We start from the raw sequence: 19,458 nt of genomic DNA on the forward strand, positions 1-19,458 counted from the left end.
ACAGCACAACACAAGCCCTTCAGCCCACAAAGCTGTGCCGAACATGTCCCCACCTTAGAACTACCTAGGCTTTACCCATAGACCTCTATTTTTCTAAGCTCCATGTAGCCATCTAGGAGTCTCTTAAAAGACCCTATCATTTCAGCCACTAGCAGCCCATTCCATACACTCAAAAACTTACCCCTAACATCTCCTCTGTACCTACTTCCAAACTATGCCCTCTCGTGCTAACCATTTCAGCCCTGGGGAAAAGCCTCTGACTATCCACACGATCAATGCCTCTCATTTTCTTCTACACCTCTATCAATTCACCTCTCATCCTCCGTCACTCCAAGGAGAAAAGGCTGTGTTCACTCAACCTATTCTCATAAGGCATGTTCCCCAATCCAGGCAACATCCTTGTAAGTCTCCTCTACATCCTTTCTACAGTGAGCCGACCAGAATTGAACACAGTACTCCAAGTGGGGTCTGACCAGGGTCCTATATAGCTGCAACATTACCTCTCGGCTCTTAAACTCAGTCCCAGGATTGATGAAGGCCAATGCACTGAATGCCTTCTTAACCACAGAGTCAACCTGCGTAGCAGCTTTGAGTGTCCTATAGACTCAGACCCGAAGATCCCTTTGACCCTCCACGCCGCCTAGAGTCATTAATGCTATATTCTGTCATCATATTTGAACTATATGTTTTGCAGTATACTGCTGCCCCAAAACAACGAGGTTTTATGATGTACATCAGTGACAAGAAACCTGATTCTGAGATCCAGTGTTTTATAAAGTTGCAACGTAACGACCCAACCTTTATATTCTATGCCCTAAGTTCTAAGGCTTATGTAGCGAAAGGTAATGTAATGAGTGGGGAGGAGAACTAGGCAGAGAATATAGTCATCTTACTGTAGCAGTGGCTTCTGAAACAGAAGCTCCAGCTGTAGAAGGTACTCTCTCCTCTGATTTGTTGGATCAGGACTTGATCTCTGTAAGACTCCTGCTCTCTTTGGCCATATCATCATATAATGTTGGAGGAACATTGTTGTTGCCCAGTGTTCCGGTGTGTCTGCATGGTTAAAGAAGGGCAATATGCTGTAACTAGATGCAGTGTTCTTATGAATATATGAAATTGTGGTAGTATACATGAAGTTCTGCTGGAAGTGAAAATGTATTTGCTTCAGGGCTGCATTGAAGTGAACCGCGCGTGGACTTGTGTCGCATGTAGGGAAGAAAGATGGTTCATGGTCCTTGGCACTGAGGACATTAAAATAATTATGATGCAAGATCTAGATTCTGGCTGTGATTTTCCATATCCTTGGATAAGCTTCCTGCCTCCTTCCCATGTGTGAGAAGGAAATGTCTATCATCCACAGAGATCTCAAAGGATGTATCACAGAAATAAGGCTGATTCCTAATTATTTTTGTAGAATGACTATCACTAACCTTTATGCAACTTCAAGCCACCTCCACTTTAATTGTATTTGATCAATGCTGACTCAAACTAACTGTTGTTAACCTGGCCCCTAGACTCTGCATTTGTTTATGTTAGACCCACAAACAATGCATTAAACTCTGAATGCTAACTGAAGTGTGATGAAATTTGCAGTAAGAATTTTGTGTGTCTTTCACTGGTATGCCAATTTGTTCTCCTGTGTTGTGATTCAGATGTTTACATATCTTCTACAAAGGAGGAGAAGGCCAATGGTCTATCAAGTCTATGTTGGCCTCAGAACAATCCCATCAATCCCTTTCACCCACTTCTTTCCCTTCTAGGTTTATACCAACTCACTGACATACATTGTTCATATCCAAAGCTTGAGATGACACCACTATCTGTTTCCCGCCATTCTAAAATCCATATCCTCATTTCTTTCTCATTGGCACTGTTTAATCCAGTTTGAAATTCTCTTTTAATTTAATACATCTAATTGTATTTATTAACCTGATGATGAGTTGTACAAAGGCTTTACTAAGATCTATATTGATTACATCTTTTGCCTGGGATAATTGTGATTTGACACTTGAAGTGTTTACGGTTCATCTCCAACTATTTTTCTGTTGACTAGGAAAGGTGTGGGTACATGAACAAATGGAGTAATTACCAAATGGGAATAATACTAGCTGAACTTCAGTCGTGTGTGTGTTAGTTATATATTATTATTATTATAATTAATGTTTTGCACAATTTTTAATCTATTCAATATACATACACTGTAATTGATTTGCTTAGTTATTTTTCTTCTAGATTATGTATTGCATTGAACTGCTGGTGCTAAGTTAACAAATTTCACGTCACATGCCGGTGATAATAAACCTGATTCTGATTCTGAAGACTGGAGTTCAGCTAAAGTTATTCCCATTTAAAAATTGAGGCAAAGCTGATTCTGGTAATTATCCCATTTGTTCATGTATCCACATTTCCTAGTCACCTGAGCTCTGAATAAAGTGATGCTCCCATGTTGTGCAGTTGAAGGTGTACAATGGAATTCTCATATCACTAGTCTAGCCGCTGTCCGTGCTGTCAATGAAATAGCTTCAGAAACCTGTAGTTAAGTGTTATCCTGTGCTTGACTTCAATTGCAGATACACTACTAATGCAAGATCTGCAGGAGATTAATTTGACCTTTGACTTCCTGGAGATTCATCTGAAGGGCTGATTTCAGAACTTCTAATATTCAAGCAACAATGCAACCATAAAAAACAGATGTGAACAACAAAGACATATGATACTGAGAGGGGAACCTCTTGTTTTCTACACAGGAAATAGTTATTTCCATACTACTCACTTGTAGATAGAGAAAGGATATTCTGAAAACTTCAAACATTGAAACACTGAATACTTATTTTTATGCTTAAGATGGTTGGCAATATGTAACAGTTATAAATTATTGTTTTCAGAATTTTAATACAAAAGTTCTGACTTTTTTCTGTAGTCACTCGAATTGGGATAATATTTTGTTTATAGCAAAAAGTATGAATGACCATGATGCCACTCCTAATGATAAACTGCATTCAGTTTTGGATTTTTTTTTTTGTTTTGAGTAGAGTGGGTTATATGTAGATATTGGGCACTAATTTTTTTTCTAACTTGAATTTCTATGTGTCAAATTTGAAGCTTTTAAAAGAAATAGTAATAGTTTTACAGTTGATCAATAAGGAATTGTAGAAGTTCTTGAAATTGTACCAGTGTTAATAATGCTAAAACTGGAGCTTATGCTACTAAAGATCCTGAAAATTTTGAGGCTCCTGCCATCAACAACTGGTCATTTAACAAAGGTGGTGCATGGTTGTGACAAAATGTTCTTAATCATTCTTTGAGGGTGTCCACTGTAAAATCAGCAATGTTTACAAATTTTAATTTGAATAAATACCAAGCACAATATATTTGTACTTCAAATAAAACTTCCAATTTATCAGGCTCCAAATAAGAATATTATTGCTATTTGGAGAAAAAAGTAAAATAATTGGACTCATCAGAAAAATATAGCAACAATTGATTTAAAATGCATTCATACTGTATGTTGTTTTATTTAAATAACCTCTTAAGTATAATTTTTATTCAAATCCTTAACAACCCCTACATTAAATTTTTCTATACAACTGCTGTCTAAATTTTTAAATGACAGATTCAAAGTATGGAATGAGATTGCTGTGTAGCAAATCATAACAACTATTATCTTTTTCTGTGAAGGAAGAAAAGAAAATCACATCTGTAATAAATCTTGTTTGTTGTATGTGGGGGGCCACGGTAGTGTAGCGGTTAGCGCAGCACTATTACAGCCTGGGACATTGGAGTTCAATTCTGGAGTCCTCTGTAAGGAGTCTTTGTATGTCCTCCCCTTGGAATGCATGAGTTTTCTCTGGGTGCTCTGGTTTCCTCCCACAGTCCAAAGACATACCAGGTAGGTTAATTGGTCTTTGTAAATTGTCCAGTGAATAGGTTAGGGTTAAGTCAGGGGTTGCTGGGCAGCACGGCTCGAAGGGTCTGAAGGGCCTATTCCACGCCGTATCTCTAAAAATGATTCAATGTTCAATTCTCATTATAATTTTAGTTTTCCAGAGGGCTAAGCTTAATTTAAGACTATGGTTTTGTTCTTTTTAATCAACCTCAGTTTCAGCAATTCTAGGCATGGCCATTTATCCATGGTTGATATGAATATTAGAATATTTAAAGTAGAGTGATGATAGCATTTTTATTCCATGTATTTGTAACATTGCACTGTAATTAATGGTATATTAGCTGTATCAAGTTTACAATGTGGAAACTTTTAATTAACTTTGTATTATCTGCACAAAGTGATGAATTGTATTAAAATTTATCCTAGTGCAATTCATTTCAGGAGAATGGTTGAAAAAAAACTTATAATGTCAAAAAATGAAATATTAGATGTTTTTATAGATTTTTAAACATCAGCTGTTCAACCTGTTGTGATTTGTTTCTGAATTTAACCACTATAAATGAATTTGGATTGGCTTCCAAAATGTTTTGCATAAGGGGAAATTCCTCTTAATACTGACTTTGCAAACAATTTTATTTTTCTATTAATGCTACCTTGAACATAAATTAGTTTATTTTCCCATTATGAAAAAGTGTTCAGTGGCTGTGGGCTTTCAAAACCTTACATGATTAAACGGAATAGAAATCACCAAAATATGCCTTTCCAATTTTCACAATGTTGTCTATTTTTAATTCTTGTAGCAAAATTATAATACAATATTTTGAACTATTTTTTGTTTATCAAAATATGTAAAATATTTTCTACCTGTAATTTGCAGGGAAAAAGATTACTCTTAAAGAGCTGCACTGATGTCACTTCAGAGATTCTTCACCTTTTGTAGAAGCTATATTCGATTGTTTTGATACATAATGCCGGCTGTTAAGTGATTGTTAAAGTGATTGTATAATCATATAATGTAATGTTTAATTTGTGTGATCAAAATTTGATTAAAATAATTGCTCAGAATTTGTTTCTGCAAAATAATTTGGAAGCCTGATTTTATTTAATGGATAGCTGTAGGAAGAGGTGGATGCATACTGTATGAGGGATGTTAGCTTGCTTTCAGAGTTGTATAGTCTTGCCAAATGATTGTCAAAATCTTCTAGATCCATTAAGAGAAGACATACAAAAAAGCTGGATGAACTCAGCAGGTCCGGCAGCATGTGGACGCTGCCCGACCTGCTGAGTTCATCTAGCTTTTTTGTACGTGTTGTTTTGACCACAGCATCTGCAGTGTACTTTGTGTTTTCTAGATCCATTATACTGATAATATGGGGAGTGATTTTTTTTCATTCACACTGATGTTATTTATAGAATTGTAGAGTTTATAAGACACTTGTGCTACTCAATGGATTGCGTGCCATAGCACCTTAACTCCCAAATGGATTTTTAATTGGTATTTGTGTGAGGAACAATACAAGGTAGGAAAGAACAGAATTGACAGATTTATTAGAATAATATTGTTAGAAATCATAGTGTATTTAGTTATTGGCTGATGATAATTATGCCAAAGTGAGGAGTTTTTTAATAAAATACAGTAGATTCCAGTTAATTGGAACAAATTGTGACCAGTACATTTTAGCCCAATTAAGTGGCCGCCCTAATGAGATGGTTTCATGGAAATAGTTAAAAATGTATTTTTTTTAAAAAACAAACTTAGCATTTAACTGAGTAACAAATTATGTCTTTGAGTGAAATACAAAACAAATTAGAACACAACCAATACTACTGCCATACTATCAAACTTCATTATTCTTATCGATGGAGGAATTTATCCAGTGTATGCTGCTGTGTTCTTTTGATTGACTGTAAGAACAAAATCTGTGCAGACACCTAGTGAAGATAATGGACTGCCTTCATATAATGCTTTTGACAATTGCATCCTCCTAATCTTCATATTCATTCTAACATTCAAGATGATTGTCAATACCTTCAAATCCTTAGTATTCCTAAATTGTTGAAGTAATGAAATCATTTCACTTTCACTCCGAACTGTTTCTAGCACCTACAAACCACAATGCTTTAAGCTACAGTGAGCAAAACAGTTCTACATTGTCTAAACTGCTTATTTCTCACTATCAGTGACAAAAATCATTTTGAACACAAATGCACACAACTGACACTATTTAAAAACTGTTTGCTCTAAGTATGATGCAGTGTCTAACAAACTCACAACTTCATGTGATAGTTAGAAACTGTTTGGCAACAGTCTCCTGTCCCCAATTAAGCGGCAAAATGTCCCAAATAAACAAAGAGAATTCCGGCTGTTTTCTCGATTATTCTTTTAAGGGTTGACCCAAATAAACGGCTGCCCCGACTAACTGAAGACCCAATTAACCAGAATCTACTGTATAGCAAAATACTGTATCCACTGTATAACAAGACAAATAATAAAATAAAATCTCAGCGGACTTTCTTTGTGTGAAGAATGTGCCCCAGAATATTGAAAAGTAATTCATATGCGTCCAACCAACCCCCTCCCCACTCCAATCCAAGTACATTTTATTAAGTGATAAAATATTGGATATACATAAGCTTTGTTTTCTAAAATATTGCATTATGTAAAACACTGCACTGGGGAGAAATGCCATAAGTTTCCTCACAAAGATATGAAGGAAATGAGCTGTTGAGATAAAGATTTATAGACATCTGAATGGAAAGCTAAAACCTATTTGGAAATATAGATGTGATTTGATGTAGTTTAAAAGCTTCTCAGAAAGCAATAAGAAATTTCAGTAGATGGAATGCTGCCAGTTGAATCTACTACAAAAGTGTGAGGTGAAACCTCAGAAGGTCAGAAATGGTGTTTTGTGTATGGAATATATGGGTTAAGGAAGACAATTTCTGAGATAGGTAGATGTGAGGACTGTAAAATGTGAAGACACTCAGACCTTTAGTAATGGAAAAATAGGACTTGGAGCTGTGTATGCGAAGTAATGCAACAGGAACAAACCATGGAAGTATTGTTGGTGGTGGAGATGGAGAGCCCCAGGTGTAGCTAAAATGAATTGGATTTCACATCCCTCTCCAGCAAACTTCTAGCTGCTTGTGGTTTATTCTGGAGTTATGGTGGGTGTTAATTAAAATGAGAAACAGTCTTCAGGAAATAAAACTTGTTCGCAATTTAACTGATCCTTTAAGTTTATCAAAACCAGTCTTCAGATATGATTCTAAAACCATTGCAACTACACAAACACAACAGATGAAGATTTATAAACAAAAGAGGTTCTGTACTTGCTGGAAATCCAAAGCAACACACGCAAAATGCGGGAGAAACTCAGCAGGTCAGGCAGCATCTACAGAGAGAAGTAAATAATTGATGGTTTGGGCTTCAACCCATCATCAGGACTGAAAAGGAAAGAAGGAGCCAGAATAAGAAAGTGGGGGGAGGAGTACAGGCTGGCATGTTATAGGTAAATCCAGGTGAAGGGTAAGGTGACTGGGAGAGGGGGGATGAAGTTGGAAGATGATAGGAGGAAAAGATAAAACTGAAAGAGGAGGAATTGGACAGGAGAGGACCATGGACCATGACAGAGAGGGAAGGAGTTGGGGTACCAGAGGAAGGTGAGACGAGAAAGAGATGAGGGGGAGCCAGAGTAGAGAATGGCAAACAGAAGAGGGAGGGGAGAGAAATTACCAGAAGTTAGAGAAGTCCATGTCCAGGCCATCAGGTTGGATGCTACCCAGATGGAATATGAGATGTTGCTGCTCCAAACTGGTCTCATTGTGGCAGTAGAGGAGGCCATGGACATGGATGAAGATTATTTCAAGAGGTGGTCATAGGTGAGTTCATGGAATGTGTAAATTAACCATCTCCTATATTAGCATTATTTAAAACATATCCTGCCATTCAGGACAGGTATGCTGTTTTCACTTAATATTCTGGAAGCCATTCCTAAATACAGTAAGAGGTCTATTTTAGGTGAATGGATTTTGCTCAAACTCTTTGGACCACCTATCAGTATTTGAATATTCAAAGTAGTTATGCTAGTTGGGATATGCTATCACTGTAAATGGGTAATTCTGTAAAGTTACTTGTCTAGACCGTAAGACAGGAGTAGAATTGGACCATTCAGCCCATTGAGTCTGCTCTGTCATTCCATCATGGTTGATTAATAATAATATTAAGTACATTATTGATCCCAAATGGAAAATTCTTTCATTACAGCAGCAATATTTAGAAACACACTTAGCATTGTGCAGACTTAAGTAATAATAATGTACTGATTAATAATATACACAATAATAATGTACCAAGTCAAGTCACTTTTATTGTCATTTTGACCATAACTGCTGGTACAGTGCATAGTAAAAAAGAGACAATGTTTTTCAGGACCATGGTGTTACATGACACAGTACAAAAACTAGACTGAACTACATTAAAAAAAACAACACAGAGAAAGCTACACTAGACTACAGACCTACACAGGACTGCATAAAGTGCACAAAAACAGCACAGGCATTACAATAAATAATAAACAGGACAATAGGGCCAGGTGTCAGTCCAGGCTCTGGGTATTGAGGAGTCTGATAGCTTGGGGGAAGAAACTGCTACATAGTCTGGTTGTGAGAGCCCGAATGCTTCGGAGCCTTTTCCCAGACGGCAGGAGGGAGAAGAGATTGTATGAGGGGTGTTTGGTGTCCTTCATAATGCTGTTTCCTTTGCGGATGCAGCGTGTAGTGCAAATGTCCATGATGGCGGGAAGAGAGACCCTGATGATCTTCTCAGCTGACCTCACTATCTGCTGCAAGGTCTTGCGATCCAAGAACAAAATAATAAAGCAGAGACTATTATACCATGTGTGTGTTCTCCTGTCGCACAGAGATGAACTGTTGTATGTGCTTATTGCATTTGGTAGAAAAGATTTCCTGTAACGATCCTTGTGACAGTGGAGCTGAATGAGTCTTTTTGAAAAGGTGCTCTGCTGCTGATTCAGTAGGTCACGGAGAGGATGTGTCAGATTGTCCATAATCAATAACAGTTTGTTTAGTGACATCCTCTCCACCACTATCTCAAATGAGTTCAGATTGTAGCAAAGGACGGATCCAGCCTTTTTGATGAGCTTATTTAGTCTTTTTGCATCACCAGCACCGATGCAGCTCCCCCAACATAAAGCAGCAAAGAAGATTGCACTTGCTACAACAGTCTGATAAAAGATCTCCAGCATTCCACTGTAGACACTGAAGGATCTCAGCTTCCTTAGAAAATAGTCTGCTCATGCCCTTCTTATAAACAGCCATGGTGTTGATTTACCAGTCAAATCCGTTGTCGAGATGAACACCCAAGTATTTGTGCTCCTCCACCACCGCAACCTCTTCTCCCAGAATGTGTACGGGACTCGTCACAGTCCTCTTCCTCCTAAATCAATCACCATCTCCCTCGTTTTGGCCACGTTCAGGAGCAGGTGATTCCTCCTACACCACTCCACAAATTTGCCCACCAGTCCTCTGTACTCTGACTCCTGCCCATCTGTGATACACCCAACCATCGCAGAACGATCAGAGAACTTCTGCAAGTAACAAGACTCAGATTTGTACTTAAGTCTGAGGTGTACAGTGTGAACAGAAACAGAGACAAGACAGTTCCTTGTGGCACCCAGTGCCACTCACCACCACCTCATATAGAGAACTACCCACCCATAAAAGCTGGGGTCTATCTGGGGTAATCAGTAATCCAGGAGATAGTAGATTTGTTTTCACCCATCCTTTACAGCTTCTTGCCCAGAAGAAGTGGCTGGATTGTATTGAAGGAACTAGAGAAATCAAAAATTGTGATTGTCACAATGCCACCTGCATCATCCAGGTGGGAGTGAGCTCTCTTCAAGGGTAGATGATGGCATCATCCACTCCCACAGGAGGCTGGTAGGCAAACTGTAGAGGGTCCAATGAAGATCTCACCTGTGGTCCAAGGTAAGTCGAGACCAGCCTCTCCAGCACGTTCATCTCATGAGATGTGAGGGTAATTAGTCTGTAGTCATTAAGTCCAGATGGGGTTGCCCTCTTGGGTACAAGAACCAAGCACCAAGCAGGAACCAAGTCTTCCATAGCACCGGTATCTTTTCCTGACTCAGACTTGGATTGTAAAGGTGCTGTAAAATACCAAACATCTGGCTCGCACAGGCCTTCAGTACCCTGGGACTGAGATTGTCCGGTCCAGCAGCCTTGCCTTGATGTAGTCTCTCCAGCTATCTCCTAACCTGACCTGTAGTCACAATCAGGCGAGGGAGGGTGGTCAACCCCATAGAAGCAGGATATTCCAAGGTTGGGGGGTTTGGAACACAAGCACTCACCAGAGGGAAAGGAGAAGGCTTCAGTGGCAGGGAGGGTGTGGTCTGGGCAAGTGGGGGAGGGGACAGCAGGCTAAACCTGTTGAAAAACAAGTTCACTTTGTTGGCCCTATCCAAGCAGCCCTCAAGCTTACGTTCCTTAACCTTGAAGCTAGTGATCTGCCTCATGCCCAGCCACATGTCCTTTATGCTATTCGACTAGAGCTTGTACTCCAGCTTCCTCTTGTAAGATTCTTTGCATGCCCTCCGCATTACCTTCAGTTCACTCTGTCCTCACCTCAGTACTTGTCTATTTCCAGACCTGAAGGCTTTCTTCTTATTATTCAAAAGTTCTTTTGGGTCACTGGTGAGCCAGGATTATTAACCCTCTCAACCCCATTCTTCTGCCTTCTCTCTGCAGGGTGTTCTGCACAAGGACTGCCTTGTCCCTTTACATCTCATATTTTTGGATTTTCTCCCCATTTAGAAAATAGTCTGCACATTTATTTCTACTACCAAAGTTCATGACCATGCATTTTCCAACATTGTATTTCATTTGCCACTTTCTTGTCCATTCTCCCAATCTGTCTAATCCTTTTGCAGCCTACCTGTTTCCTCAACACTACCTCTCCCTCCACCAATCTTTGTATCAGCTGCAAACTTGGCAACAAAGCCATCTATTCCATCATCTAAATCATTGATATACAGTATAAAAGGAAGCGGTCCCAAAACCGACCCCTGCGGAACACCACTAATCACTGGCAGCCAACCAGAAATGGATCCTTTTTGTCCCACTCGCTACCTCCTACCAATCAGCCAATGTTCTAACCATGCTAGTAATATCCTGTAATACAATGCGTTCTTAACTTGGTTAGCAGCCTCATGTGTGGCACCTTGTTAAAGGCCTTCTGAAAATCCAAATATACAACATGCACTGCATCCCCTTTAATTATCCCAGTAATCTCCTCGTCTTAACACCCATCTTAGTAATTGTTAGTAAATAGGTTACAACTTGGTGAAAGGAAAAAGTATACTGTTATTTGTGTGTGATGAGAGAGTTGAGTAAAATTAAAAGTTTTTTTACAATATTACAAATAAACTCTTCTCAGATTTCCAGTCAGTTACAGGTATCGATTATAACCAATGTTTCGATGACAAACTCAGCCATCTTCATCAGGGATGATGCCCGGGCATGGCTAGACCTGTGTTATTTATACCCCTGTAGTCTGTCCCTCCTGATTGGTTAGTCCTCATCTAATAAAGTTTCCTATCTCCCACCTTGTTTACAATTGAATTTCAGTTCGTTCTTAGAGCGAGACCTTCATCTTTGTTAAAATTCTTTTCCTCCAGTTTTATTTCAATGGCTTCCCTTACCAGGCAGTCCCAAAAGCCACAGGCAGAGCACAGTAGTTTTGTGCCGTCAAAGTCAATCCTATGGCCATTGCGAATGCAGTGTTCTGCTACTCCTGATATCTCTGGGTAACCCAAATGAATACACTTCCTGTGCTCCTTGATTAGGGTTTCCACTGTGTGTCCTGTCTGGCTGATATACACTGCTTCATATTCACAGAGAATCCTATAAACACCAGCCGACCAGAGTCCCAGGTCATTTTTAACCCACATAAGCTGTGAATTAAACTTCCATGCAGGTCTGAGGATGGTATTAATCTGGTATTTCTTTAAAGGCCCAATTGACTTCCTTCACCTTGTAGCCATTCTGTAGGAACGTTGTGCGTAATCATTTTATTTCCTCAGTGAGACGCTCCGGGTCCAAAATAGTTTTCACACGTAGAAATCAAATTAGAAAGAACCACTCTATTTTGGGAGGCTTGATGGTGGCTGTTATTATTGAGGTATAAATCCATGTGAGTGGATTTGCAATAGACACCATGTCCAAAGCTATTGTCCAGTTTCCATTGTGTTGAATGTCCAAGAACGGGGAGCATCCACTCTTCTCCATCTCCATCGGAAATTGAACGTTTGGAGGTATACTATTCGGATGGTCGTAGAACTGTTAGAGTGCCTAGAGTCCATGAGGTCACACTACGGGAGATGTCATTGATGTATCTGAAGAAGCATTTGGGGTGTAAGGGCGATGAACTCAGAGCCCTCTCCTCAAAGTCCTCCATGTAGAAATTTTACAATATTGCCAAAAGCAATTATAACATCAAGGGATTAAAACTGTCGAGGGGAATAGGGAGAATACTTATGTGAGACTTCCTGAGCTGATCTAGTATAGCCTCTAGCAATATTGTACATTGTTTTAAAGGTACTGTGATAGCTGCCTTAAACAATTTGAATGTTATTTTAACTTGTAGCTTGTTTTATGTTTAACAAACTGACAGTGACCAAATTTTGGCTAACTATTACCAGATTAACTTCTGCTTGAAATTTCACTGTAAACTTCAGTTTTAACATTACCTGCTTTATACACTAATGGCTCATGTGACCCACTTGTGACTGGTAAATTTTGCTTTGAAAAGTGTAGTTTTTTTATAACTTCAAAACATTAAGCTAATTCAAAAGAAGACATGGCATTCCAAAATGTGAGTAACTTTATGTTTTACTTTTAAGCAAGGAATGCACATATCACGTGGTAATGTGGTTGACATGTGCAATTTAATATATTTTTACATGTAACCCATAATGAATTATTTAAACAAACAAGAATGCTTAATCAAACAATATATTTCAATATTTCTCAAATACTTCTGAAACATTAAATACACAACAATCCCCCCTACTTCACTATAAACTCCAACTCAATATATAATGCATCTCATCCATACTTTACAGTCCTTTACAGTTATCATAAATATTAAATTGTTCCATTCAGGCTTAAAGATTTAGGAGGCTTTCTTACTCATGTGGGATAACAACTTTCCTGACAAAAGAGATCACTCTACTGGGCAGATGAGACTTGTGGCTGTGAAAACAACCTCAGGTTCTGGAGCTCTTCCATGACATTTGCAGGAGCTGACTCTGAGGTTGCAGGAAGTGGTGCTGACAGTTCCAGACACCTTTCTTCTCCTTCCTTTTTCTTCTAGTTTCTGCATCTTGATATTTGGAAGGTGCATTTAGTTCACTGGAGTACTCTCTTGTTAATCCTTCTATTGCTCCCTCTATGATCTGATCTCTCCTTTTGATTTCTTCACCCACAACATCATCTGTTGAATCCTCTGATTTCCTGCCTCCATTGACTCCTTTCTTTCCGGCTTTCCATTCATCTAGCTGCACTTTGGTCTTTACATCTATTTTTACAAACAGCTTTTTTTTCTCCGACTTGAAATTCGTGCAATAACCTTAATGCACACAGTGTAGGCTCTGGTTGTTTATACTTACAAAAGCCAAATGTTTGCAGCTTTCCTGAGGCTCCTTGAACTCTCTTCCAGCTAAAAATCAAGCCACATTTCACAAAGGATTAACATACCAGAAGCTCTAGCAGATATATTGCCTACAAAAACTTGTAGTCAGACTACTGCTTTTGTCACTTCCATGATTTCTCTGAGTAGTATGGTCCCGCCTATGTCCAATATGCTTTCCAACCAGAGGCACAGAAGTTGGCACCAACACCTGTTTGTCCTCTGTTGGACATGGTGTTCAGCATGGGAATAGTTGTATCATCATCCAGTACCTTTCTTAATTCACTTTCAGTTGGCTTCATTGCAGGGGATATGGCATGCAAAGAGTGAATGGATCTTCAATCCAGTTGTAGCTGTCTCAGCCATATACACCCCCACAATGCTGTTCCTACTGTTGTTGTATTTCACTATTATGAATGTCATTCCCACAGGAGTTATATTTTCTCCCATACAAGTTCTTAGTTGATGAGTCAGTATGGGCTGATTAAGATCACTGCTCCATGATGTTTACTTGGCTCTGTGCTGAACTATGAGTCTTGGACTCTCTTTACAGGCTTCAGATCAGAATGCTGTTTGCTTGTGGTTATTGTTTGCGTGATCTTTTTCACTGAACATTGGGTGTTTGATGATCTTTTATGCGTTATTTTATTATCTTCTTATGTGCATGATGCAATCAACAATGGTTTCGGTTCTAAATGTTCCTGTATTACTTTCACAATATCAGCAAAGCTCATTTTTGCTGGATTGTTGGAACAGTTCAAATTTGAAGCAAACTGTATGCCTTTAAACCAACTACATTCAGCAAAAAGTGAGTCCAGTAGCACTCACATCTATGGTGATGAAATGCTTTGAGAGGCTGGTCATGGCTAAAATCAACTCCTGTCTCAGAAATTTGCCTATTGCTGCAATAGATCTATGGCAGACGTGATCTCAGTGGCTCTCCATGCGACCTGGATCACTTGGACAATGCAACTACATATGTCAGGATGCTGTTTATTGACTACAGCTCAGCAGTTCTGATCGAAAAGCCTCTGTAGCTCTCTCTGCAACTGGATCTTCGACTTTCTAACCAGAAGACCACAAACTGTGGATTGGTAATAACATCTCCACCTTGTTGACAATCAACACTGGCACACCTCAGTGATGTGTCCTTAGCCCACTGCTCTACTCTCTCTATACCCATGACTGTGTGGCTAGACATAACTCAAATGCCATCTATAAATTTGCTGATGGTACAACCATTGTTGGCAGAATCTCAGATGGTAACGAGAGGGTGTACAGGAGTAAGATATGCCAGCTAGTTGAGTAGTGTCGTCACATTGATCTAGCACTCAACATCAGTAAGACCAAAGAGTTGATTGTTAACTTTAGAAAGGATAGAACAAGGGGCACAAATCAATCCTCATTGGATCAGAAGTGGAGAGAGTGAGCAATTTCAAGTTCCTTGGTGTCAATATCTCTGAGGACCTAACCTGGTTGCAACGTATTGATGCAGCTGTAAAGAAGGCAAGACATCGGCAATACTTCATTAGGAGTTGAGGAGATTTGGTTTGTCACCTAAATTACTGGAAAAATTCTACAAATGTAGCATGGAGAGCATTATGACGAGGTGCATCACTGTCTGGGGATGTGGGTGCTACTGCACAGGATCGAAGTAAGTTGTAGAAAGCTGTAAAATTAGTCAGCTCTACCATGGGTACCAACCTGTGTAGTATCCAAGATGTCTTCAAGGAGTGGTGCCTCATTAAGGACCTCCACACCCAGGTCATGCCCTTTTTTCACTGTTACCATCAGGAAGGAGGTATAGAAGCCTGAAACCACTCACTCTGCAATTCAGAAACAGCCTCCTCCCCTCTGCCATCCAATTTCTAAATGGACATTGAACCCATGAACACTACCTCAATATTTTTTTATTCTGTTTTTGCACTACTTAGTTTATCTTAACTATTTAATAGGTATATACTTACTGTAACTCAGTTTTTTCTCTTTATCTATTAATCATGTATTTCATTGTACTGTTGCCATAAAGTTAACAGATTGTACGACATATGCTGGTGATATTAAATCTGTTTCTGAAATTGGTACCTGTTTCTCATTGGCTATTTCTTTTGCTCCAAAGTACTGTTGAGTTAATTCAGTATATGAGCCAGTTACCCGTGGAGCGATTGAATGCAACAATCTTTCTGATGTAGCCAACCATTTCTGCATTTTTTATGATCATTATCACCCAGTACTGACTCTTTATGAACCCTTGAATTCCTCCACTTATTGGCTTTTTTTTGAAAAAACTTGGCAGCCTCTGCACATGCGGCACTGCGTTGTTTTACTCGCCATTCCTCACTGTACTTTTTAATTTAGTGGGAAATCCTAGTGGATATGCAGTGTGTCCAGCTGATGTGGCACAGCTACCTACCTTCCCCCTGTTCCACTCAAACAGCTGAACCTTTTTACCTAACAAAAGCCTACAACTTTGCAGCTGGAACTGCTGTAAACATTTACATTGAATCTCGTTATGCCTCAGGAGTAGCACATGACAATGGGCAATAATGAAAACCATATGAGTTTCTCACCTCTCTGGAACTCCACTAAAACATATGAACTATAAACCTTTTCCTGCTTTTCAATTATTTATTGCAATTGCTCTAATAAACCATGCGAATCAAACTGACAGGAAGGATGGAATAACTAGAGGGAACATACAAGCTGATTTCTTTGCTAAGGCAGCAACAGCAGATCTTTATGGCCATGAGGTAGCCCAGTGTGATCAGCTTGCCAACACTTTCCAAATTCTTTTGATGAGCTAGAACAATTACATCATGATGCATCAGAGGCTGAAAGGACTTCATGGAGTAAAACTTAAGTGAAAAACTATAAAGGATAATGGGTATAATTGAAAATAAGAGATTCTCAATCGTACAAAGAAAAGTAGCAGCAACTGTATGATTTGCCAGAGACATAATCTCAAAAGGCACTGCTGGTAGGACACACACATGCTGGAGGAGCTCAGCAGGCCAGGTAGCATCTATGGAAAAGAGTAAACGGTCAACGTTTCAGGTAGAGACCCTTCATCAGGACTGGAGAAAAAGTTGAGGTCAGAGTAAGAAGTTCGGGGAGGGAAGGAAGAAATACAAGGTAGTAGATGATAGGTGAAACCGGGAGAGGAGGAGGGGTGAAGTAAAGAGCTGGGAAGTCGATTGGTGAAGGACATAAAGGGATAGAGAAAGGGATTCTGATAGGAAAGCACAGAAGGCCATGGAAGAAACCTTTTTTTTTCTTTACCTGCCCGTCACCTCCCTCTGGTGCTCCTCCCCCTTCTTCTGTCCTCCTATTCCCTTTCTCCAGTACTTTATCTCTTTTACCAATCAATTTCCCAGCTCTTAACTTCACCCCTCCACCTCTCCCAGTTTCACCTATCACCTACTACCTTGTATTTCTTTCTCACCTCCCCCCACCTTCTTATTCCAAATTCTCATCTTTTTTCTCCAGTCCTGATGAAGGTCTCGGCCCGAAACATCAACTACACTCCTGGCCTGCTATGTTCCTCTCGCATTTTCTGTGTATTGCTTGGATTTCCAGCAACTGCAGATTTTCCCTTGTTTGCTATTAGGCACTGCTGCTATCTGCCACTGCTGGGCCCTTCCCTAGTAGGTTATTGATACATCTCCAAATGGACTTTATGCAGTTACCTAAATGTATGGGTTATGATTATGCACTTGTTATCGTGTTTGTTATCTCCATTTGTAAAACTTTATCCAACTCAGAGAAATTATTCTGTAACAGTTGATAATTTTTTATTATGAGAGTTTATTTCTAGGTTTGGCATCCCCAAGAAAATCTCAAGTGATATTGGTCCTCACTTTACAGGTAAAGTTATGAGCTGATGGAAGCCTTGTGTAAGCATCATTTCACCAGTCCTTACTATCCTTAATCTTACAGGGTAGCTAAAAAGCAGAATGGGGCCCTGAAGTGCAGGTTAGTTCAACTGCATGATGAGACTGAGTTAAAGTGGCCAGAGGTTCTTCCACAGGCCCTCATCACCATGCACTGTACTCTAAACTAAGTAACAAGCCTTCTCCACATGTGATAGTTTTAGGTTGATCCATGCACTTGCCAATTGCCCTGCCCATTTTTATTTAAACAGATGGATGTCCATATTATGAGTGGAAGCATGTCCCATTATTGTGTAGCACTAAAATAAGCTCTTAAAGGTTTCAATCAACAGGTACTTCGAGCCCAGTAGATTGTTCTGGCTCTAGAGTGGCACAAGTACCAGCCGGGAGACTGGGGACTGGTGAGAGCCAACCAATAAACGAATTGTGTGGAGTGCCGCTGGGAAGGTCTATTTCAAGTGTTGCTGACCACATAAGTTGCTTGAAAGGTTCAAGGAAAGCCAATGTGGATACATGCCTTGCACTGGACCAGGGAACAGGTTGCCTGAAGAACCTTGATGAAAAAGACTGATGGACTGAACTTTTGATCTTTGCTATTTGCCACCTTAAGTAATCACAATACATTATAAGTTCTGAGTAATCTGGACATCTATTTTCCACCTAAATGCAGAAGTATCTAAGAACACTAATACTCCTAAAATGCTTCTTCACCTTATTTAGGAATAACTGTTGTGAAATAACTGGTCAGATTGTTGGGCGTGCTCTAGAGAGGACCTATACACATGGAAAGTGGGTTGCCAGTGAGGGTTATACCCCTGAATTGTAGTGAGTTTAATTCTGTGTTTTATTACAAAAGTAGAACTGTAAGGGAGCACAGGACTGCATTACCCATAGAAATGACTCTTGCCAATGCAGTCCATTTGAGGGATGGTGTCAAGCTACTTAAAGCGATTGCATAACCTCCCTGCTCCAAAATTGCTTCATGGGGATAGGGGTAAAGTATGTTACTGTAACCATCAATGGGATGGGTCTAGGCCTAGGTAACAACACATGCAATGTCTATGCTAATGGTGACCCTCCAAATCACATTAACAGTACTTACCGAGTATGTGGCCAACAGGTTGCCAGGGGAATCCCTTCTAAAATGGGACCTTTGACCTGAACCTAAGCCATGGAGAGGTTGTTGTTACCTGCCCTTTATAGTACCTGCAGTACATCCTGAGTGTTTCATCATATTTAGCATGAGCCATGTGATACCCTTAGCCGGGGGAAGACCAGCAGTGTCTGCTTTATGATCAATCCTTCGTGGTGCACTGATAAAACAGACTTCACTCAATTCTACTCCCCTGATGGAGTCATAGTCATAGAAAATTACAGCACAGAAACAGGTCCTTCAGCACATCTAGTCCCAGCCAAATATTTAAACTGCCTAGTCCTGTCGACCTGCACTGAGACCATAGCCCTCCATTTGCCTCCCAACCATGTACTTATCCTAACTTCTCTTAAACATTAGAATTGAAATCACATTCACCACTTGCACTGGCAGCTCGTTCCCCACTTTCACCACCTCCAAGTGAAGAAGTTTCCCCTCATTTTGTCCTTAAACAGTTCACCTTTCACCCTTAACACATGACCTCTAGTGGTAGTCACACCCAACCTCAGTGAAAAGAGCATGCCTCCATTTACCATTTCTGTACCCCACATAATTTTATATACCTCTAGCTCCCCTTAATCTTCAACATTCTAGGGAATAAGTTTCTAACCTATTCAATCATTTCTTATAATTCTCCAGTCCTGGAAACATCCTTGTAAATTTTCTCTGTACTCTTTCAATCTTATTTACATTTTTCCTATAGGAAGGTGACCAAAACTGCACACAATATGCCAAATTAGGCCTCACAAATAACTTATACAACTTCAACATAACATCCCATCTCCTGTACTCAATACTTTGA

At 39.6% G+C, this 19,458-nt stretch overlaps 1 protein-coding gene across 3 annotated transcripts in view; it reads left to right on the plus strand.

The window, feature by feature from the left end:
- The window catches only part of LOC140733474 (lysophospholipid acyltransferase 2-like), a 144,825-nt gene extending 139,874 nt beyond the window's left edge, over positions 1-4,951 (plus strand). For 2 of the 3 annotated variants that reach the window (XM_073056861.1, XM_073056863.1), the window contains one exon: positions 2,571-4,951. The gene's annotated coding sequence lies outside the window, so the exon portion shown is untranslated. The remainder of the gene's footprint in view (positions 1-2,570) is intronic. The other variant, XM_073056862.1, reaches the window with a different exon arrangement.
- The last annotated feature ends 14,507 nt before the right edge of the window (positions 4,952-19,458 follow it).

This window comes from Hemitrygon akajei, chromosome 9, assembly GCF_048418815.1.
Source record: "Hemitrygon akajei chromosome 9, sHemAka1.3, whole genome shotgun sequence".
In the NCBI taxonomy this organism is placed as follows: Eukaryota; Metazoa; Chordata; class Chondrichthyes; order Myliobatiformes; family Dasyatidae; genus Hemitrygon; species Hemitrygon akajei.